At 40.4% G+C, this 24,447-nt stretch overlaps 1 protein-coding gene and 1 long non-coding RNA gene across 11 annotated transcripts in view; one reads left to right on the top strand and one right to left on the bottom strand.

Moving 5' to 3' along the window:
* Positions 1-24,447, top strand: part of SEMA6D (semaphorin 6D) — a 352,602-nt gene that overhangs the window by 195,465 nt on the left and 132,690 nt on the right. The gene's annotated exons all lie outside the window — the stretch shown is intronic.
* The window catches only part of LOC109280669 (uncharacterized), a 76,779-nt gene continuing 65,032 nt past the window's right edge, over positions 12,701-24,447 (bottom strand). Inside the window, exon 3 of the long non-coding RNA XR_002087069.2 lies at positions 12,701-15,340. This is a non-coding gene — a long non-coding RNA (uncharacterized LOC109280669). The remainder of the gene's footprint in view (positions 15,341-24,447) is intronic.

The raw sequence follows: 24,447 nt of genomic DNA, 5'->3' as shown, positions 1-24,447 counted from the left end.
ATTTCATTGGCATTTCTTTAGACAGCTTTGTAATAGAAGATAGTTACAAATATGAACTGAATGGTATCTGAGTAGAGGGCATAAAAGGTTTTAATCATGTCTCAATCAAATGTCTCTCCCAGAAATATAGTACTTCTAACAAGACAGCTTTGCAGAACAAAACAAAAACAACAAAACAATTTTTTTTTGCTGTTTATGAGGATGAGGTTAAAGCCCAGGATAACTAAGACAGTTTGTATTTTGTTTTCCCCATGTTATGTATGTTTATTGGCCTGGACTATTTCTTTTCTTTCTAGCATATGTTATAATTTCAAGTTTGAGGAGGAAGGAAATGCTTTGATATGGGGCTCATTCTGACTTTATTTCCTCACTTGGAAATTGGAATTTGATGCAAAGTAATGAGGACCATAATCTGCTTTCAGTTACAACCCAGGTAAACTGATTGAAGTAGTTGCATGTATAGAAAGGAAGATATAATTTGTCTCTGCAGTGGAGGAAGGCAGGAATTAAAAGAAGTGTCGGGAGAGAGGTTCAGATCTATAGAATATATAGATGCTTACCTTTTAGGGATATATAGATGCTTACCTTTTAGGGATTAGAGAGACCCAGGCCCACATCTATGCAGCAAATGCAACTGGATTCTGTGGAAAGGTATATAAATTCTGCAGCCTATAGGTTGAGTCACTTGTTAACAACTAGCTTGGAGAGAGTCTCTATTCATGACCCCTGTGTTAACAGAGAAGTATCTCCAAGCACATGGACTGCATCTGTGACTGACCTCTAGCCAGCACGGGTTTGTTGTAGGTAGGTCTGGCCTGACCAATCTCATCTCCTTCTATGGTAAGGTGACATATCACCTGGGAAAGGGAGAAGAGATTGACGTCATATATCTGGACTTTAGAAAAGCCTTTGGTCTGGTGTCTCGTGATCTCCTCATGGAAAAATTAGCCAACTGTGGCCTCAGCTACATCACAGTCCGATGGCTGGGGAATTGGCTCCAAGATCAGGCCCAGAGAGTGGTAGTCAACAGAGGTGAATCATCATGGTGCTCCATGACCAGTGGCATCCTCCAAGGCTCTGTCCTTGGACCTATACTCTTTAACACCTTTATTAATGATGTGGACATTGGTGTCAGAAATGGACTGGCCAAGTTCACTGACGACACCAAACTTTGGGGTAAAGCATCCACACCTGAGGATAGGCTGGTGATCCAGCCCGACCTTGACAGGCTCAGAAAATGGGCAGATTAAAACCTGATGACATTCAATATGGAAAAATGCAAGGTGCTCTACCTCGGGGTGGGGGGGAAACCCGCATCATGCGTATAGGCTCAGCAGTGCTACTCTTGCTAGCACCACAGCCAAGAGGGACTTGGGGTCATGACTGACCACAAGATGAACATGAGCCACTAATGCAATGTCACAGCTGGTAAAGCGGACAAAACTCTGGCTTGCTTCCTGAGATGCTTCTCAAGCAAATCTCAGGATGTCATCCTCCCAATGTATTCAGCCTTGGTGAGGCTGCAGCTGAAATAGTGCATCCAATTCTGGGCTTCACAATTTAAAAAGGATGTGGAAAAGCTTGAGAGAATCCAGAGGAGAGCCATGTGCATGATCAGAGGGCAGGAGAACAGACCATATGAAGAGAGGCTGAGAGCTGTAGGGCTCTTCAGCTTGGAAATTCGCAGGCTCAGGGGTGACTTAGTGACTGCCTATAAGTATATAAGGGGTGTACATCAGGATTGGAGGGAACACCTTTTCACCAGAGCACCCCGAGAGATGACAAGTTCAAATGGTCACAAACTCCTCCAAGACCATTTCAGGCTAGACATAAGGAAAAACTTCTTTACTGTCCGAGCCACCAAGGCCTAGAATAGATTACTTCCAGAATGTGGTACAAGCACCTACTCTGGACTCCTTTAAGAAACATTTGGATGCCTATCTGGCTGGGATCCTTTGACCCTAGCTGACTTCCTGCCCCTGGGACAGGGGGCTGGACTCAATCTTCAAAGGTCCCTTCCAGCCCTAATGTCTATGAAATTCATGAAATCTCTAAGTAGGATGCACAATATGTTAAGAGAGGACCTCTTGCATTTGCACACACTTATGCACAGATCTGACACATTACAGCCCAATATGTCTTTCCCTTAGGGTACATTAGCAAATAATTAGGTTAATTAGTGTAACATTTTATAACATTTTTAACATAAATATTTTAAAAGAAAATTTAACACAAAACATTCAGAATTGTTCTGGTCTCTTTGCTGTGCCACTTCAGCCCACCCCGTAGTCCCTTGTTTCATCTTCTTCTACATCATTGTCATTTCCACTTCCATTTTCTGACCCATTAGACCATTAGCTCTGCAGCCCCACTTGTGGTTGGTGTTCTCATTGTCACTTAAATATGTAAGCATGTGTGTGTGCACACATGATTTGGGGTCTGTGAAGAAATCATCACTGGCATTTCCTCCCCAGAAACAGGGAGGGCTTCCCCGGGAAATGGCAGTACTCAGGATTTAGGCACGATGTTCCGTGGGGCTCCGCCTCCCGTACACCCCATCTACTCGCCAACCGGATGGGCATCAGCACAGTAGTGGTTCGGTCTTGCTATCTTAACCACAGCTTGCTTCAAGAGGAATCCCACGTCCAAGTGGGCTTGGTTGGTATTTGTCCCTCCTGCCTCGACGCGTAGGCTTCCCTCCCTTGAGGCTGTCAGGCTATGTAAGCGTAATGTTGCACCTTCTGCAGTGCCTCTGAGTAGGGCACTGTTCTTATGCGTCTTCTCCCTCTCTCTTTTTTTTTTTAAGAAATAGACTCCTGGGGAGGAGAGGGATGTGGAGCTGCCTCCTTTCTCCCAGCCTCCTACAGGGGGCTCAAATGCCTCCCCCTTTCTGCCTTCTAAAGGGGGCTCAAAAGCCTCCCCTGCTCTGCCTGCTGGTGCTGCACCGGCTGTGCTGCTCCTTTCCTGTACAGGAGCCTCAGCACATCTGGTGTGCTGCACACCAGTGCCCTCTCTCTCTGGCTCTCTCCCTGCCCGGGTTCTAGCGGGGCTTTTAAATCTTCCCACGGTGACCGGCATGACCGCTGCGATTGGTCCAGCTGTTCCCCGCCCAGGAAACAGCTGATTAAACAGCTGATGTAACACTGGCTCATGTGGCCGTGGCCGCGATTCCTGCTCCTGCTTTGGCTGCCTAGCAGGAGGTAAATTTTCCCTGCGGGGGAGCTGTTTCTGGGGTTTGCGACCCACAGGGATTACCCTCTCCCCTTTGGGAGCCTGTGGGGGTGCCTCACCACCACACAGGGGTTTTCAAACTTTTTTAAGGAGTATAGCCCTTCTGGTGGGTACCCCTTCTGGAGGGTACCCCCTTCCAGACAGCCGGACATGAAGCTGGTGGCCAGCCGGACACGAAGCTGGTGGCACACGGGGAAGTGGCCTACAGCAGCAGCACAGAGTGGTGAATGGAAATGGTGTGGGGCGGGGAGCTCGCACACGGTTGCCAGCACCTCTGTTCACCACTCTGTGCTGCCACCACATGCCACTTCCCTGCACCATGGTGCGTACCCCCTGGGGCTGTCCCAAGTACTCCCAGGGGTATGTGTACCCCCAGTTGACAACCCCTGCTCTAATCCCTCTATAAAGCTGTTCTGTTAAGTCAGGCTTTAGGCACTTCTACATCTGTATATCATGTTCCAAAGCTATGCTCTTTAGAGGAAAAGAGAGCATCCATGATGTTTCTCTGTTAGTTAATGGCAGACTAGAAATCATTAAAATATTTTTTTCATGTTCAGTAAATACTGCTTGCATTTTGCACAATAATCTGTATTGCTCTCTGAAAGCTGCCTCTGTTTTTCAATTGAGCTGCCATTTTCAGTGGGTATGAATCATAGAAAGAGCTAACGGTGTTTTAGAATAGGCCTGCAAGCAATGTCATTGTCCTCAAAGCCGTTATCACAAGTAACACAAAAGCTAAAAACTATAACAGTCCTTTCTCAGTCTACTCAGAATAATGCCCAATCTTATACACAAAGCCTGTTGTCTTAAGGCCCCAATATGTGCAGCATATGTTAAGCTATTTATAGATTTACAATTACCTCAACAGCCAGAGTCAGGCAGATGGTAAACATTACTACTAGGCATAAGTACATTTAGAATTAGACATTTAAATAAATTCAGGTCTGTCTCAAGCTTATTTAAGTGATTTTATCTCTTAAGCCATTTTAAGTGTCTGATTCCACTGAGAGTTTGTATCGCATGCAAATACAGTTCTGTGTGGCCTATGGTTTATAGATAGTTGTAGAAAGCAAATAATATTAGTTCCTGTCCTTTGAACCTTACATGTGCAATTACACTAAGATTTATTAATCTGAAAAATAAAGACCTTAAAAAAATTAGATTGTAAATGACAATTGCTAAATTATTTCATGCCACTGAAAGAAAATACATGCTTGAGAGAGCATCAGTTGGTCTCTCTTTAAAGCCAGAAGGCTTCACATAGAGATTAGAAAGTGACAAAGATACATGCCAAAGGGCCAAATCATAATCTCCCAATTTCAAAACTTCAGGCTATGCTAGCTTTTCATATGCATCTCACAGAGCAGCAAAAATAAAGGTTAGAGCTTCATCTGAGGATTGGGCAAGTATCTTAGTTGAATGTGGTTAAAGATTTCTTAAACTGCTTAAAAATCATCTTTGCCTGCTTCAGAGTTATTATTTTAGATGATTTCAGAATATAAATAGAGGTGAACTATGTTGCAGAGTGAACCAAATCAGGATTGTAAGAACAGACGTTAGCATTTTAATTGAGTTACCTAATGCTATTTTTTGAACTGTCAAGATGCATTTACTGTATATCTTCAGACTTCCTCCTCCAACATATTATGATGCAAACCTGGAAACCTGTTTTTTCTTTGGATAGAAGGGAAAAATGCAGTGGTGGTTCTCTGTTATGATGGTGTAAATTTGAAGCAAGCATCTTCAGAATATATGCAGCACAGCTGTGAATAGAATTTGGCCCTATATCTCTTCCAGACAGTCTGGCCCGGGAGCACAAAGCAGACTAGAAAATGAAAACGTGCATAGAAATGCCATAGCTTAAGGAAGGGAGGAAGTGCAGTGTATGCCCAAGCATGCCTCTTACAATCCTGAAACTCATGCATGGGCTGCAGTATGTCTATTTATGTTCTCCATGTGTGAGCCTCTGCAAAATCCTCACCTGCACAACAGTTCTTATCTTCTGACAAGGTCACCCAGGGCTTGTGAGGGAGCTGTCAAAGTTATTCAGGCAAAGTGCCTGCTGGCTGCAATAAAAGGGAAGCCCATAAGCATAGTGTTGATACTGCCCTAGATGTCCCAGTGCAGCAGAGGGGTGGCAGCTTGTCAGAGCTGACCATGTCAACTTTGTCACACTCAGGTAGGGGACAGCAAATCAACAGCAAATCAATTGATGTGGAGTAACATTCCCAAAGTATCTAAAAGTGAGTTAGCCTGAGTTAGCTTGTTGACTTTCAATGGGATTTAGTCTCCAGATCCTTTAAGTGCCTTTTAAAATTTGTGGTACTTAACAAAATAGTGCTGTGAGAATCAACACAAGGTAGCTGACAGACCTTTTGGTCTACGTTGTCAGTATAGGGAATGTGAGAGCTGTTAAACATGGTCTCCTTCTCTGAGGCATGGTCACAAAATAGTATCTGCTAGGTCTGTGACTCTCTCTGCATGTTGTCCAGTTCCTTTCACTTTGAATGCCACGGTCTGTCCTGCATTTAAAGTGTAAGATGGGTCCCCTTGTAGATGGGGAGATGCCCAAGTTAACATTGCTGGAGACAGACTGCAAATGCCCATTCAAATCCTTTTTGACTAGACTGAGCACCTACCAAGATTTCCTCACTGCTGTTCTTCACTACAAAGTTGTGAGGTACATTCTAGCACATGATTCAAAATCCTCAAATCTATGCAAAGTCTGTATTTAGCAGTTCTTATAAAAATCTATTTTTCCCCCCAAGGGATTTGTGAGGCTTCATTAATTATTGTTTGAAAGGCTCTATCTCTCTATCAAGGCTTACAATGTTTTTTATGACTTTACCTAGAAGAAAAAAATACCTCTTATTTACAATTACCTATATACTCCATGCATAATGCGATTTCCCACATAATCACCATTCTTTTCAATTTGCCATGAAATTGTGATCCAGGATTTAAGCTTTCTTTAAAAAAATGCTAATAAGAAAACTTTCAAAATATTATGAATCTGCCCAAATCTGCAGAAAACAGTAATTCTGAAAAAGCATGCAAGTTCTGTGTTACTGTCAACCGAGTGTTAACACTGATCTCTAATGATTCTCCTTCAAAGAGCAGCATTGTTAACTATTTCTCTGAAAATCCATTTCGTAAGCTATCTCCATCCTTGCTGGAGGTGAAGGGAAATGCCGAGAGGAGGCGTAGTGGATCAGCCAGCTGTAAGCCCACTTTGCCTGGAGTTGTGAGAAATACAACTATCCCCTCCCCGCATTCTTCCCACATTCAATGTAACCTCTTCTCATATCCCAAAGTGGAAGGAAAAGAGGAGATACACCCCCCATTCTGACATCGAAAGACTGAATTGTCCCTTGAGTAACTAAAAATAAAAAAGTGGCAGCCAAAATAAAACTACATTGAATATAATGCTATCCTATGGTATTTCCTATTGTTCTGTGCTTTGCTGGTTGCCACATGGGGCTGGGAAAGAATTTTCCCCCTTCTGTTGTTACATATCAAGGGTGTTTTTTGCCTTCCTAAGAAGCATTGGGTGCTAGCTGAAGCCAAAGCTGCAGATTTTGACTAGGATGTGACAATGCTCCTACAGGTCTTACCCCTCCACTCAGGGTCATGCCTATTGCCACATTTGGGGTCAGGAAGAAATATTACTCCATCATCAGATTGTGTAGGTTTTTGTCTGGCTATGTAGCAAGGGGAATGGTCCCTAAAATCACTGAAGCATATTTTAACAACCCTTGCAGCAGCAAGACATTGGCCACTATTATTCCCCTGCTTTGGTTCTTTGCCTTGTGATTATGCAACAGGATTGCCTGTGTAGTTTTAGTAATAGGTTAGACAAGGATTGCTTGGGATGGTTCAGATAGAGATGACAGAAGGTTGGAAGAGATGACCTCCAGAGATCCCTTCCAGCCTTCCACTTTCCTATGATTCTGTGATAACATTAAATAACAAGGGATACTACACTGATTGTACCAGGGCTGGGTGGGGGAAGTAGCATGTCATCAGAAGGATTCTGCTATGTACTGCGGATTCCCCTTGGACATAATCAGGTCATACATGCTGCACAGGTCACAAAGCCCTGCCTGGAAATTTAAAGATAGAACACCTGAGGCATGTTGCCATACGCATCTATCTGTGCAAGTTATGAGGTTGCAAACAAAACATCTTTATTTGATCCATGAGCATGTTAAATCCTGGACAGAGATAGTCTGAGTGCAAATAATCTTTTGTAGTTAAGCAAGTAATAAATATAAATTGTTTGCCCAGCACTATGTACTATCTATCATAAAGGATACTGTTCAATATAAACTGGAGTTAAATATGGAATTCACCCGCATACTTGTATGTTATACTCTGCAATTGACAAGGTTTCTGCAAAGGACATGCAGGTCTGTCTATGTATGTGGAATGGTCTGAAGGCTTTAAACTACCTTATTCTATACTGAATTAACATGCTAAACCTAATCCCTGCCACCACTGGAGACAAAGAATGAACATAACTGTCTTATTGCAGCTGGCTCAGTCCCACATTTCTAGTTGCCTGGATTCACTTCACTCTTGTATAGCTGCATATTGAAACGTCTTCTCCTTTCATTGCCTTCGTAATAACTGAAGCCATATGGGGGGAGGAGGGCAGGGTACTTACTTAATGAGCCATCTACAGATTAAAAAAAAGTAATAATAGGCTTACCTTCAAAATGCTGCCTGATAAGGATAAATCACAGGCAAAAAAAAAAATTGCACTGTAGTATAAGTAATTATAAATGGATTAATACAGCACATCATCAAACCCTAAATATTTAGTGTTATGATCACTGTAAAATGTAATTTTTTTTGTGGTTTAGCACTATAGAATCAATATGATCACTAGGGCTGCGCGAAGTTTTGGTAGCTGATTCAGTCCAGCAGAGATTTGGCCCAATTTGGTGGCCGAATCTCTTAATCCGAATTGAATCAGAGGACCCTTTAATCTCTCCGAATCAGAAAGATTTGGCAATTCGGACATAGACACAGCTTCAAAAGTTTTTTCTACATGCCTCTCGGTAGTAGGTGGCTCATGAACACTGCAGTGCTGGGGCACATGGAGTGTCCCACAGGAGCATGAGGGGCTCCCCAGCATGCTCAGCAGCAGGCCCAGAAGTGGACCAGAAGTGCACAGCGCACCCCCCACCCCACACCTGACCCGGCTCTGCAACTGATGCCTCCTGGGTCTGGGGGGGTGCCCCCGGGGTCCCCCCATGGCTGATCGCTGAGCCAGGGAGAGGCAGGGGGCCCCCCAGTGTGCTCCCTGGAGGACCCATAAGTGGATCAGAAGTACTTCCGGTCCACTTATGGGTCCATCGTCGAGCATGCGGGGGGGCGCCATTGCACTCCTGTGGGACACTGTATCTGCCCTAGTATCACAGTGCTCATGAGCCATGTCTGGTACCTCGAGGTATGCAGAAAAAACATTTAAAACTGTGTCTATGTCCAAATTGCTGATTCTCCAAATTAGCATCGAATCTTCAGATTCAGATTCGGCCGAATCGAATTGGGAACAGTGATACAAATCAACAAATCAAATCACTGTCCCTGATTCGGGCCAAATCCATATCTGAATTAAATAGGGCTCGTTTCGCACACCTCTAATGATCACTATGCAAATGTACAAAAGATTTTGTAGAATTGTAGTTTATATAGGTACTTCTAGCAATGTCCAGATTGTTTTAGATAAGAATGTTACTTGTTCTTTGTTTGTTGGTCAGACCCAGCTAAACAAATGCGTAATCAGTTTTTCCATGTAAAATCTAATAAGATTTGATTTGGAAAGAGAGTTAACTATGTATTCTCTCTTCAAGACATTGCTCATATAATTGGTGTGCATAGGCTAATTGTTTAGTTCCTTGACGTTGAATTTTTATTCTGTTTCATGAGAATTTGTTTATTTTGCTCTTCTGAAATTAGGAGTAAGAGATCTGAGAGCAATGTGTTCTGCTCAGTATCTGTAGATTGTAGTAAGTAAAACTTTATTGATAAAAATTATATTGAAACAAAGCATTATACCAAAGTCTATAAGTCAGTGAGGGAACAGAGGAAGAAAACTCTATCTGAAGAGAGCTAATATTGATTTTCTAATAGGAATCTGGTGGAAAAAGTTGTGGAGGGGAAAAAACCTCTAGTTGTCAATAAAGTGGCAATGAGTGTCTATAGTAGAGCTCTTTTTGAGTGCAAACTCTGAAGAGTGCAGATGGGAAATTGTCTATTTATAGATTACAAGTTCTTCCTTGACAAATAAAAGGAAGAAAATACAAGCTGATGCATTTTAAGGGTGATATTTGCCACGTGGTTAATGGAAAGGCTAGGCATATTGTGATAGCTGGTCTACAGTCTGTACATTATGGTTAGAATTTTCAAAAAGTCTTAACACTTACATTCATTTTCAAAATATTAAAGCTGCTATGTAGGCATCTAAGTGAGTGCATTTTTCAAAAACCTGGACAGTGGCACTACATTGGAATCTTCATCCTGGCTCTTTTGACTGCAATTTCTGCTAGTTAAAAATGTAGTCCCAAGTGTGTTGGCAAATCTGACCTTAGAACAAATCTCTTAAATCTGTTGCATTTCCATATACAGTAATGGGTAGAGGAAGTCACTATCAGGCTTTATTTGGGTGCTGAGGAATCATTTAAAATCAACAAATAACACTTGCAGAACTTTTTGGGAACCTACTTTATCCACAGCTGTACTTTCTAAATGCTGAGTATAGAAAATAATTAGGGGAAAGAGTTTGTGAATGTAATGTGTCAACAAAAGGCATGGCCAGAATCTTGGAATGTGGAAGGATACCTTTTCTCTCCAGCAGAAGTGGTTAGATATTTAATGAAAATCAGTGCCAAGGGATGAAGAGACAAAAGAGCTCCTCACTGTTTTTCACACTCTATAAAGCTCAGTGGGTAGAAAAATTCTCTATAGATTTTAAAAGATATTTCAAGTCTGTGCACTAATGCACTCCTTTTTTGTTGCTGTTGAAAGCCCAGGCGCACTCTATTATTTCACCTAGAAAAGTTGTTATACAATCCAAATGAATAACTGCTCCCCGACTCACCAAAGGTAATATCACTTTAAATTGGCAGCAGGAAGCTGGTGCTTTGCCATAGAGGTGCCTCCCAGCACTAATGCACTTGGATTGCAGTATATGGATGCAATGTTCTGAGGTGACACAACACTGGCTCTGCGCAAAAAACAGAACATGGTATGTACATCAATTTTCAGCAAAGAAAGCCTGGTATCATTTCCTTCTCTGCTGTAATAACTCATTGTGCAGGTGCAAACCAAATGTTCTCAGCGATAAGCAAACTTACTCGTAGTTTCCAGTGCTGAATAGTAACTTTAAAAGTAACAACCAGCCAATCGAAACTTATATTTATATTTATCAGGATGCTTAGTCAATGATATCAAAGGCATCAATATAGAAAATAGTCACTCTGGTGTAAGGAAAAATATGTGGCTGGAATAAGTTGGGAAAGTAAAAAATATTTCACAGCTGAAAAGAGTTGAGTGCCGCTCTTAGTAGCATGACTTCTTTGCAGAAGCCTGTGGGCTCCAAGGATACTGCTTTGTTTCCCAGCAAGTTGCACATACAGCAATAAATCCAGCCATGGGATGGGTGACCCTACTAATTGGGATTAGCTGATGCAATGGGGCTATCATCACAATCATGTTAAAATGATGCATACTGACTGGCTGGAGAATTATTTGGAAAAAAAAAGCCTGCTGGGGGCAAGCCCCTAGTGACAGCTCAGTCTCATTTTTAAAGTTATCTGCGGGGATGGAAGCAAATGCATTCATGTGTTTCCATCCTGGAGTCTAAATAAGTTAATTGGAACTATGGAAAGAAGACTTTTTGATAATTAGATAATTAGAAGCCCCTGAAAATAACTGCATTAATACAACCAGTCATTATAATGTAAACTATATGCAATTAACAGTCACTTTAATGTACGATATAATCTGATTACATTTGATAGGGCTGATCAGTGGACATAATTCAAATTGGTACCAAGAAAAGCACTGAATGGGTCAGGACTGAGGAAGCATGCTGTGTTCTTGGAGATCAGAATACAAGCAAAATATATTTTATTGACTGTTAAGGATGTGTATTCTGTAAGATGGAAATTCAAGCTTTATATCCATATGTCCTGGTAGGACAAGTATGCCTGGCAGACATAACAACATCATTTCTCTAAAATGTGATGCAAAAAGAGAATATTTGTTATATCGCACAGTATCTATGAAACTATTAACTTGATTGGATTACAGATATATACAGCAAAGCTACATTACAGGAGGGTTTTATTTGAAAAAGGTAATTTTATCATAAATTACATACAGTGTTACATCAGTGCAATATCAAGGTTGTAATATGCCATGTGCAGAAAATCTGGATATTCATAGTTAAGGTTCCCAGATTAATGTTAAATTCTGCTTCACTGTGAACATTCAAAAGACCACACAATTCTGACAGTAATACATCCTATCAGAGCGACTGTATAGCAAAAGAATGCTGCATTTTATCTAGCAATCAAAGACATTCTGAGAGCAGAATTCTACAGAATTATGATAATATCCCTGCAGTAAGTATGTGTTAATGAGCTGACTGGTGTGCTTTTATTTTACGTTTAAATAGAATTTTTAGAGACCTGTTTCACTTCTTATTTTTGCATCTATGTTACAGTTCTCTGAAGAAAGACCCATTGGGCATCACAAGGCAGTTCTGAACCTTGAAACAGATTGTTTTCAATTGTGTTCTTACTAACTTTCAAACATAATAATATAAATATGAATAATATCAAATTAAATTCAAAACAAGTTACATGAGAGACGTTCATTTTATATATTTTTCCCTGTGGAATTTTCATCAAAATATTACCTTTTTTTAATAGCAAACGATTTCATCCAGGGACCTTTGATTGAGCTAAAAAAATGTTTTGACCAAAATGTTGTTTTTAATTCTACCTACGATAGATCCACCCCTGGAAAAAGTTATGGATAGGTGGGTTGCTGTACTCACACAAAGCCTCACTGGAGTCAATAAGGCTCTGTGTAGGCTAAGAGTTCTCAACAGATCCTAGGAATTTCCATTATCCCCACATGACCTTCATGCCATGATGGGCTCAGACTTCAGTAATACAATAGGAAAATATTCATTTTAAAATTAAACTTATGATTAGACCACAGAATAAATAACAAATTGGTACAGTAGATTCCACTCTTGCCAGTTGTATAAGCACACAAACAAGATGTTCAGAATTAGAGACTGAAAGAGGATTGCTTTGCAAGTGATTTTGTATGGCAGTGTTTTAGAAACTATCTCCGTTTCAATTGCAAAGTCAACTGGATTCACCTTGGCAAGATGAGTTTAGCTCTCCCAGCTTACTTCAAGAAAGGAAACCTATGTAATATGCATATTTGGAACATGCACTTTAAACATCACAGGGATTATGTCAGGGAATGAACAATGTGGTTTTCCCTTTGTTCCTCCCACTAGAGTAGGTAATTCTTAATTGTCTGAATTTTTTTTCTTCTAAGTTTCTGAAACTCATGACCAGGCTATAGCCAACCATGGAAAGCTTATTCTTTTAAGATGTCTTAGAAATTACAGCTGAAGAGAAGGCAGTAGCATGGACATTTCATCTCAGCCTTAACTCTGGCATCTCTAACTGGAAAAAAATATAACTCTTCTTTAATTTCATTTAACTTTAAATTGTCAATTTTTTGAAGTTTAAGATTATGAATAAAGTGTTTGGTTTGACATATCTCATAAGATTGTATATCAACAGCCTGTCTGAATCCTTAGTAGTTACCATAGCAGCATCACTTTTCTACTCTATCATTATTTACCACATTTGGTCACAGTATTTTTAAACTTTGGTTGTTATGATTGCAAAGTAGAGTTGTAAACTTATTCATATCATTGTTTTTCTTTAAAGGCCATTTGGCTACCTATTTCTGTTCACCTATAGAAGCTCTTAGGATCTGCATTAGTATTCATTAAAAGCACAGTTTATATTTATTGTCATTGTTAAAGCATCATAGTTGTGATTAAAGCACTGGTCTGGGACTAAGGAGAGCCTGAGTTTAGTTCCTGGTTCTGCTGTGAACTGAGTTTGTGAACAAATGAATTCCTGTTGAATTTAATGGGCATTGCAGCAGATCCTTAATAGGCCCATCTCTCTCAAGAGTGAGAGAGAATTTTGTCTGGTCTAAATTCCCAAGCAATGGGTCTTCTCAAAAAAGACTTTTCCACCTCTCTCAGGAATCCAAGTTCTCTGTGTGGGTGGGTGTGGTATTATAGTAAACGAGATCAGTTGTTATACTCGAGCAACAAAGCTCCTGAGATGAAGGAAGGGCCAGATTTGATTGTAACTATTTAAATATTTGTGAAGTATTTTTGCTGAGCTGGTTATCTCAGAATTGCTGCTTCTGTTCAAATGACAGAGTCCCATTAGTCTATCCTCATGGTACATAGCTAGAGCTTATCTGCTTTCCCAGATTTCTTGAGAATGGAATGAAAAAGGAGGATATATGTGGGTTTTGTGAGGATATTATTGATGGTTCTGATGTATTAATTGGACAAAGAAGCATTTAGAATTTCTTATTAATATGTAATATATATAATTATTTTCATTGGACATATGCCTAGAGTAAGTAGATGGATTATTTAAAGCATTTAATTATAGAAAGTAAAATAAATCTTTGGACCAGGAAGCTTTTACTAGGATTTTACTTAAAACTGCTCTTTCTTCAGTATCATCCAATTCCTCTGTGGTACCTCAGTCAGTTTCCCCCTTTGTTGTTTACACTCTTCAAATACCCCCACAAATATTGTTGCCCCCTTAAATGTACACTCTGTGTATGTGTGTGCGTGCACGCCTGTGTGTGTGTCCACATGTGTGTGTGTGCATGCATGTATACGGGGGGAGAGAGAGAGAACATGAGAATGTGAGTGTGCATATGCACTTCTGGTAAGTCTTTGCCAGTCTTCTTCCTGTTTATCTGTTCTTGACAGATCCTCTTCTTTCCTAAATATCTTTGTGATTTCATTTCTGCTTCTTATAAAATATATGGCCTCTGAAGAGGTCCTTAAGACCTCAAAAGTCAGCTCTCCCAGGAAGTCTACAAGATATTGTTCAACTACCAATGGATAGACTGAGAGGCAGTGTCGTATCGGTGATGAATGTTTACCAAAAAATGTATTATAGGTTATAGAGGTAGCTTAGATTGTTCAGTTCTTGATAACTTTGTTGAATTTAAAACATTTGCATTGGTAGTTTCCATGCCGATTATCTGTCCAAGGCTGAATCTTTTTATTAACTTTGCAAAGATTCAGCAAAAGCACCACCATACAGTTTTTGACAGTGCAGCCATTTCAGAAAACAAAGATATTAAGAATAAATGTTGCCCACATTAAAGAGATCCTTAGAAAGATTTCATTGAGAAGCTCTAATACCTCCATTCTTTGGCTCAGGGATTTGAAATTTTACAGGGGAGTCTATTCTGGAGTTAGAAATTTGCCTTTTATTGCTTTCATAGAACACCACCCCAATCTGCCCAAGTTATAGGTCTCTGAAAAAGCTATTCCCGTGTGCTTAGTAATAATTATTTAAAGTTTGGAAAGTAGATTGTCCCAATATTTTATTTGCACTGAGAAGGGTCAATCCCCTTCCAAGTTCCCATGCATCAGTCAAATTGCAAGGGTGACAGAGCACCTGGGCACATTCCCTTCCAGGATTATAGGTCCTCTGAAGTTGTTCTTCCCAACTCTTCAGCTAAGTACAGACAGCAGTAATCTAAGCTTCAGAGATTAACCTGAGAAACAACTGGACAGACATTCACTTTTGATTCAGAAAATGAAGCCACATGCCTGCAGCAGCTCAGACCAGAAGCTGGAGGCACTACAGCACAGCTCTCTGGCACACAGTCAGCATGGGCTGTTTGTTTGCTTCCTCTTCCTGCTGCCCCCAAGGTCTCTGGGATTTGCAGTCCAGAATCACATCAGCAGGACTCTCCAGGGTTTCTCATTACTTCTTCTTCCTGCTTCCAGGTGCCTCTGTAGTCCACAGTCACAGCCAGCAGTAAGTTTCAGTAAGTTTAGCAGCAAGGCAGCTCAGTACTTGGGGATTAAACCCACCACCCCCAGCCCCATGAGCTTTTAGTTCATGTGCCCGGGTGCCGTGAGGCACAGGAGGCTGCTGGGGGCAGTAATTACCATGCTCCAGCAGACTCAATCAATTGATTCTGCTCTGATGTGCTGTAATTACACCACATTGGAGCAGCCTCCCTGCTCATGTACAAGTACCCAAAGGTGCCAATTTAAAGTTGAACAGATAACCTTAATTTTGGTCCTGAGAAGACTTGATAAAGAAAGCTTTGCATTCAAAAGCTTGTCTGAATTTATCCAAACCATTCAATTTGTCCAATAAAAGACATCACCCACAAAAATCCTTGCCTTTCTGGTCCTTTCTAACTTAGAATTCTTGGATGTATATACACATGCTCCGGGAATGGAGGGGGGAAGCTCTTTAATTAGAGTGGCTCCAAGAGCTGCTCTAAGTAAAAGCACCCAGAGCACCATGTGTATCAGCATCCCCACACTGAAAAATGGTGGCAGGGGTGCTTTAACTAAAGCTTGTCAAGCAAACTTTCGCTAAAGCGCCCCTGCCACCTTTTTTCAGCATGGGGACGCTAATACCCATGACACTGGTGTCTACTGGAGAACAGCAATTACCACGTTCCAGCAGAATGAATTAATTGAGTCTGCTCTGACATGCTGTAATAACAGCACATCAAAGAAGCTTCCTTGCATATGTCTAGGTACCCCTTATCTTAGCAACTTTAATGTTTTTACATTTTTATACATAAAACATTTTAAAGTGTATAAACCATATACAGCCATACAAAAATATCACACACATGTTCACTGTAGCTTTGCCAATTTGTATAGATCTTCCTGTCTTATACTTCACGGTAGGGACCAGGACTTCTTGTGTGTGCACTTATTGCCTACTACATTGTGGGAGCCTCAGGACATGCAAATAGTAATTCATGTTAAAACCATCATGTTTAATTTTTTCTACAGATTTTATAACAGCATTTAGGATAGATTAAAATAAAACTCCTGAACAGCACCTCTTAAGATCACCAAAAACACCTCATATGACTTGCATTAAATACTGTGTCTGTTAACACATGTTGCTATAAACTTTCATTGCTGAATTCTCTTTTATTGGCCTACCACTGATATATTAGATAAAACACAAAACAGAATAATGAATCCCCCATTACTTGAACTGGCAGGGCTGACAAATTCATTAGGTATCATATCTTTAGAAAGATATGGTGCCAGAGGGAGAAAAGTAGAATGACCTTGAACTGTATTCCCCGTACATCACTGATTCTGTTGCTGTCCTGGCAAAACTCCATTGCAGCATCATTGCAATCTATTGGTGGGTGCTGCTATGGACACCAGTAGGAAAGAGCCAAATCTGAGAGAGAGAAAATTCAGGGAAAACAAAGAAAGAGAAAATACTTGACTCTAACAAAAACAAAAATGTTATGGGTGCTATGGGTACTAATGGATCAGCTCTACAATTCCAGCTTAAGGTCTGGCACAAACACGGTTTTCTTCTCTTCCAGAAGTGGTGAAAAAAATCTATCTTTAAACAATTCAGTCTTACATCTGCAGCTCATCTGTGGTAATAATGCAGCTGTATTTTAAAGTGAACATGGATTATTCTGATATTTTTCAAGAGCTCGGTTTTTAAACGTTTTATTCTACAGCTGTATACTCTTAACCCTCCAAAAGCACTGCCAAGAGTAAAATGAGAAGAATTAACTTGTGGTTGGTTTTCTTATATAGTGCAAAGTGCTATTCTGAATAGGGACACAATACAATGTCTGAGTATTTTAACAGATCAGAGTTCTTTCCTGAATATCTCAATTTTTGCAGCTGCTTTCCTTTTTAAGTCCTCACATAGGAAATACTTTTCACATCCTTCAAAATCTAGGTTTTGCTTTGAACCCTCTCTCCCTCTCTTTCAAACACACACACGCTAACATCTTCATATACTAAAAGGCTATGCAGTACTTAGTTTTGATGCTCTAAAACAGTAATAGATGAGACTGTGGGTAGCTCCCAGATACATTCACCCCTAGAAAGCACCATTCATTTCTGAGGACATTTTGAAAATTGTTCTCACAGCATAACTCCCAAAGAGCTCTATGCATCAGGTCTTGTAACTTTGTGTCATAAAATAGTTTCGACAAAGAGATTTGGCATAAATGGGTCCATGCCACACAGAAGAACGGTGTCAATAGGTTCTGCTTTTTTCTATACTCCTCTCCCTACATACAGATATATTGTGGAGAAACACTTAGCAGGAAAGATCTCAGGCTTTGGAGGAGCCAGTGTTTCTGAAGCACTGGAATGGGACTGGTGGAAGTATGGCACAAGAAGGGGCTGCCATTACGTAAACCGTCTCTGAGTAGAGATCTCTGGGGACAAACTAAACAACCCCTACAGATTTTAGTGGAGACATTGTGCATCTGTACAGCTATTCCCAGCCCTCCCTATCAATGTCAGCCGAACTGGAACAGTTGCCAGGATACCACTTATTTTGAGGGACACCTCTCATTTTAGTCCCAGACTTTCATGCCATTCTGATGTCCTGTTGCTTTGTTACAAAGATTTATGTGCATTAGAGGTAAATGCCCATGAAACAGATGTCATCTACAGAGTTACTTGCACTAAAAGAGGAAATCTCATGGCACTTTAACCTTCTTGCAGGAATAACTTTTGTGACCCTCAGCTCAGCTGCAGGTCACACATTGCACTCCACGGCTGAGCCTGTGCAAATTGAAAGGTATGGCTGCCATTGGCTCCAAGCAATATATCTATTGTACTCACTTGTGAGGGGAATGAAGTGACTTAAGGCACACAATAAAATTATTGCAGCTCTAAACAGCATTATTATGGAAAAGATTTTTTTTTTTGAATTTGTCAATTTCCCTGTTTGCCAAAGAGACCTTCCACAGAGAATTGGTGGTGCTCACAACCTGACTCCTATGACCAGGCTTCAGCTCATGGATTCTCAAGGGTACTTACATGTTATATTTGCATGAAGGGTTGCTACAAAGTGCAAGGGGAATATATGGCTTTAAGGGGGTTAGAATAAAAGGATTGCTTCAGTAATCTTAGATAGTTTTGTTCTTCCACATGGCACAAATCTTATTCAAACCTGCCTCAACTGAGAGAGGGAGCAACTCCCTAGTAACCAGTTTCTTTGAGAGATAAAGAAGATAAAGCTGGGTTTTGCTATAAATATACAAACACTTTGGTCCAGATTCTCCCCTGCTTGCAGGCTGTTTTAAACTATCTAATCAACCACAAGACTGTCATCCCAGCGATCTAGCTAGTCTATAAGTACCCATGATAGCCACTCTTCCTGAAAGCTGGCATTTTGCATATTGCTATAGCTTCTGTGTTCTCCAGCAGTCCCATTACTTCAACAACAGCTTGGAGCTATTTAGGTTTTGGTGCAAGTTAGAGCTGTCCTCAGACTTTCTGATTTATGCCAGCCCAACCCACAGGATATGTATAACGCTACCTTTGCACATGCATGCAACCAACAACCAAAGATCTGTGCTGGCTCATTGACTGTGGTTGATGTCCTAGGCTTTATTAGTAAAAATTCCAAAGGGAGGTCTGCTGCTAGGGGTCACTGTGCTTTTAAATGGTGGCAGCAGTTCATGCTGTGCTTCAGTCTAGCCTGATCTGAAACTGATGAGCACTTCTTCAAAAAAGTGTAGCAAATTGATTTGCAAATTAAGGTAAATCAGACCAACCTGCTACATGATCCATCATTCTGTAAATATAGTGGAGGCTTATTGATTTACATTGTCTCTTCAAACAGGTATTCATAACTGAAAACTCCATATATGACTTGATATTGGTGTCCTGTTTGTGAGGACATATGTTCTCCTTTAGGTTTTCATACCTTGTTATGTTATTGATTGCCTAGTGTCGCATCTATTCATGTTGCATCAATGCATGTGCCAATGTGACTCAAGGTCAGGGAAATAATAATACATAGTGGTAAAACTGGAAGGCAAATACACCTATCTTTGGATGAAATATTGTACCTACTATCAGCTTAAATAGTGGACAGTCAATCCCAGTTTAAGGCAGATAGGATTCTGTTATCTGCGAAAAGTGGGTAATTTTCTTTGGCCTTGAACCATACATGGAGACTAAAATACCTGTTCACTATATCTATAATAGGCACACTGTAGATATAGCCAGTAGTTTTATACATTTTTTCTGAGAAAAGATAAAGGAAAAATAGTTATTATATAACAAATAATAATTCAACTCCTGACCTCAACTTCACAGAAAAAAGATGAGTGTATACACAGTACCACCCAGGAAGTGTGAAGAGGCCATCATGCAAATAAGAATCTGGCTCTGTATGTCAATAGCAGGGCAGGATATTGGGCACAACGGTTTTCTTTTATAGATGCTGAAAATCAAAGCAAAGTCTGTAATGTTTTCACTATTAGGCTTTTTTCAGAAGCAACCTATAAAGTAAAGATCATTCTGGTAATTGCCTGCTTTCTGGACATGTTAGAGAGAACTTGTAATGCAGGACTCCCTCCCCTCTACCCCTATGGCCAGAACTTTGAATTTATTCAAACAAGTCTGATAGGTTCATTGGCAGTAGATGGTCATTACCATATGATAGGGGTGCTGGCTTGCTCCCTAGACCCGCAAGAACTAACTCCACACCCAAGTATTTTCAAGCCCCTCCTTCAGGGTAGTTTATTATTCAAACACAGTAAACCATTTGAGCATAAGTTCCATCTATTAACCTAGTCTTTTCTCCTGACCAAAATAGACATCAGGGTCCCAGAAGCCTTCTACCCTGCATCAATTGTCCCCACTACCCAGACCTTGCCACCACAGACAACCTCCTCCCTACGGCCCCTTTAAATGAGCTTGCACTATCTTCTGTAGCAACCATCTAACCCCTTCCCACCTGGGTTTGATAATCAAACAGGGTAGCAGGCCCCAAGGCCTTTTATGAGACTGACCACCCTGATCTACATGCTATTTCCCTGAAACAAAGAGACTTTTTCTTTTCTTGAGGAACTTTTAGCAAACCAGGCTAAAATACTAAGAAATGTTTAGCTCTAGAACATCTAGAAGTCTTTGAAGAGTCCTGAGAGCTGCAAAGAACATTTTATATCCTCTTGGAAAAGCACACATATAAACACTTTAGTGTGCCCCAATAGCAGAACAGTCAGAGGCTGGAAGAGGTGAATGAGCATTGGGCTGTTAATGATACTTAAAAACAACGTACCTCTCACCTTTGCCATTACACTGCTACAGTAAAGCACTGTGCAAGAGTTTGGGGACACAGACCAAATGATGACATGACAGGATGCTGGAACCTATAGCTAAAATATTCCCACTCCCTCCTCTTTCTGAAGCTACTATAGACTGTACCTGATCAGAATAATAGAGAAAATGCTATCCATAGGTGGGCTTAATGGTCACCTATTCTTTCCAACATTCCTCTCAATTTGTAAGCCACAATTACTATAAAAATTGAGATTAAACTGTAAAAGGGACATATCTAGAAGAAGTAGACTTTGCTTTCAAGGTTGTTATGATATTGCAAATATACGCCAAAGAACACTATCCAAAGATCCAAGAAAAGGACAAGATCAGCAACATCCTTTAGTAAGTCAAACCACGAGAGAGAATCTATAAAAGAGAACATCCAAAAGGTACTTAAATCACTTCCAACATGCAGAAAAGACAGGAGGGTCAGCAGTCTACAAAATGACATTTTCAGCTGTAAAGAGCCTTTATGACATGTTGATCCTGTATCACTTGAGGGATGATAAGGGTCTTTTTAGCCAGAATGTCAGTTTTTCTTGTCCTATTTTTGTTACCTTTGTTACCTTTTGCCATGACTCTTCCACAGTTATTTTTGGAGTTATCAGTTGAAGCTGCCTGATATAACTTTGTATTTTAATGAATTTTGAAACCAGAATATTCTAATGGATTTGAATTGAATTGAGATTAAAAGAATCTTACCAGCTCTGCTTTACTTTTTCATTAATCTGTTCTATTTCATGCTGCCTTATTATAGTGTCTCTGCAGCAGACCGTATATGGAAACAGGCAACAATAACATGCAATTGTAATAAAACCAATAACAAGGAAAAAATGTGACAGATGCCCTCAAGATTACCCACACTACGACACCTTGATTCCTTGATTTTACTGGCAAACTCAACAATAGATAAATTGTTCTTTTTTAAAGAAATTAAATATAAAAGATATGTTAACACAACATTAAAGCTGAGATTTTAAATGAACATTTTTCAAAGTTACGATTCCCAGAGCAACTGTAATTTCACTTCACTGTGTGCATTCTATAGTAAGGCATGAAAAATTAACACCAGGCTGTATACAATAAAATATACTATTCTAGTACTATGCAGTATTGTAAATAGCCAATATTAAAAGGAGAACAATGGAATAGTTTCAAGTCTTCACTCAACCAAATATTTGAGCATTTGCTTAACTTCAAGCATGCATATTGAGGTCAAGTGAACATAAGCCTGTGGTTATGGTGTCAGTTTAGCTAGATCTTCATATACAGCATAACTTGTAGAATATGACTTGTCTCTTAAACTTAATGGGATTTATTTATTTGCTTAAAACTACGTGCACACTTGATCTTGTGAAACCAAGTCTTTTGTGAAAATGGCCTACCCTTTTCCATTCAGAGATTCTTTGGTCAGCTGGTCACATCTTTCTGAACTTTCTGCTTCTAGGGATAAAGATTTCCATTCTTCATCTGTGCCTGAGGGTGACTTTATTTATCTTTTCTTAAATAAGGCTTGAACACAAATGATTCATCATTTCTGAGAATGAGGGTAGTGAAAAGAGTGCATTTTTCCCATTACAGAAATTGCTTGTGACTATTATTGAACAACTCGAAAGCCACAGCATGTGGGGTAGGAACTTAAATTTGGCAGGGATAGAGGCTTCTGGGGAAGAGGTGCCTTTCAGTGTTCCAGTGAAAATTGATTTTGATTTGCTGAGTGATGAGAGCTTGAAAACCATTGTTCACTCGTACTTGGTAGCCTTTTATCAACAGCGCTTTTTTAGCCGCCATTGTTCTAAAAGAAAATGTGCTATCCTACAAGTGCACATTGAGTCGATTAACTGCTTATGGAAAACAAGGTGAACTTATCCGTTGAAAGAAGCAGGGATTTGTGTTGTTAAATTCTCTGTTATTATTTCTTTAGCTGTCTCCCAGGCTCTTATTGACTACTGCTAGGAACATGATGCTGGTGGTCATTTTTTTACAGAATCATTTTAGCTAACATTTTATCCATACTTTGAAAAGTTTATATAAACTGGTGTTCGTGTTGTATCATGAGATTTAAGTTTTCCTTGCTATAAAAGCTTGAGCAGAAAAGGTTGGTGCTCACAAGACAATGACACTGCCTTCAGGTCTTTAGATGCTATTCAACATCAGTGCAATATGTGGAATCTCAAAACTACTTGTGTAGTCCTAAGCAGTTTGGTTAGACATTCTGCAGTTGGTAAACATGATTGAGAAAGCCAGGATGCTTTCAGAGTAGAATCTATTATTGCAGAGCATACAGAGACAGCTGGTGCTCAGCAGATGAGCCTGCTGGCTCCTGCATCTTTTATTATCATAAAATACTCACTATAGCCAGAAACACCTCTGTTTAGACTAACTTCATTTACTGCTTGAAGTGCATGCATATGCTGGAGAGTGTGCACACATGGTAGTTAAGAAAGTCTCTATGTGTGAATAACACTGCGTTATTGGTTACGTTGTTTGTTGCGAGGGTTATTGGTAACAAGTGAGTCATATATGGTCAGTATAAAGGATTTGTACATTCTTATCAAATTCTGTAAAGCTTTTTCTACTGGCTAAACATATTGTGGGTTAGCATGTCTCAAAAGAAGACAGTAGTACAAAGGCACATAGCCCCTAGGGCAGCTCCTTGTCTGAGGCAGGCGTTCGTGGTTCTGTGAGCACTAGCAGAGCGCAGCTTCTGCTACATCCATTACAAGTTGACAGGACATGATTCTAATCTCACACCAGGCCAGTTCTGCTGGCTAGAGATTAAGGGCAAGTGCAGATGTTACACTTGGATCAACCTAACTGGGGTTAGGTTGATCTAAGTGCCTATATGTACAGAAGTTTGGGGAGGTTAGATCAGGCAAAAAATGGCCAGCATGAGCTACCAAACATTTTTACACATTCAGAGCACAATCTCAGAGCTGGAAAAACCCAGCCACTCACCCAAGCCCTGGGGCTGTGCTTTTTCTACACCTCTCCTCTTCCCACTGGGCTATTTTTAGCCCCCTGCCCCCTCTACCCCTGGACAGACAGCCCCCCACTGTGAATGCACCAACACCAGCCCGGGCACCTGCTACCCCTCACCCCTGATACCAGCAACACCCCCCACCTCCAGACTCACTAGCCTTCCAGATCCCACCCGCCCTGATTTAGATAGTTTTCCCAGCATGGCTCCCGGCTCTGGCAAACTTCTGCAGAAGGAGGACCCAATCTATGATCACATGGCTTAAAGTAAGCCATGTGATCATAGATTGGGTCCTAGAAACATCTGTACATGCCCTAAGAGGGATGTAGCCCCTATCATTAAGCTCACTGGAGAATATCTATCCACTGCAGGCTTAACCTCCAATAGTCCTCGGACTCCACAGGGGGAAGAACTAGCATTGTCTGGTCCCAATACAGAGAGGTCTTCCCCGTACTTAGAAAAACACAAAGTTTCAGTAGCAATTTAATGACTGAGCAATTCTCAATATATTGTTTGGGAAATCAGGCAGAGCATTTAACATTAAAATAGTAAAACATTAAAAATTTCTCTTATTCAGTTTTCTGTTACATTTTCTCTTCAAAAATAAGGAGGGACAAATAAGGCGGTATTATTATTCCCCTAGTGAACCTCCAGCTTCTGGGTTCGTAGAATAGATGAATAAATAGGGGATTTCCTAAGTATGATTTAGAGTTCTTGAATTCACAAGAAAATGTGAATGTAATGTCATTGAAATGTGTCTGAACTTTACTGAGTGAAT

The sequence above is a fragment of the Alligator mississippiensis genome, chromosome 11 (assembly GCF_030867095.1).
Source record: "Alligator mississippiensis isolate rAllMis1 chromosome 11, rAllMis1, whole genome shotgun sequence".
Classification (NCBI taxonomy): domain Eukaryota; kingdom Metazoa; phylum Chordata; order Crocodylia; family Alligatoridae; genus Alligator; species Alligator mississippiensis.
Note: the sequence above shows the minus strand (reverse complement) of the source record. Positions and strands in the feature narration are given on the sequence as shown.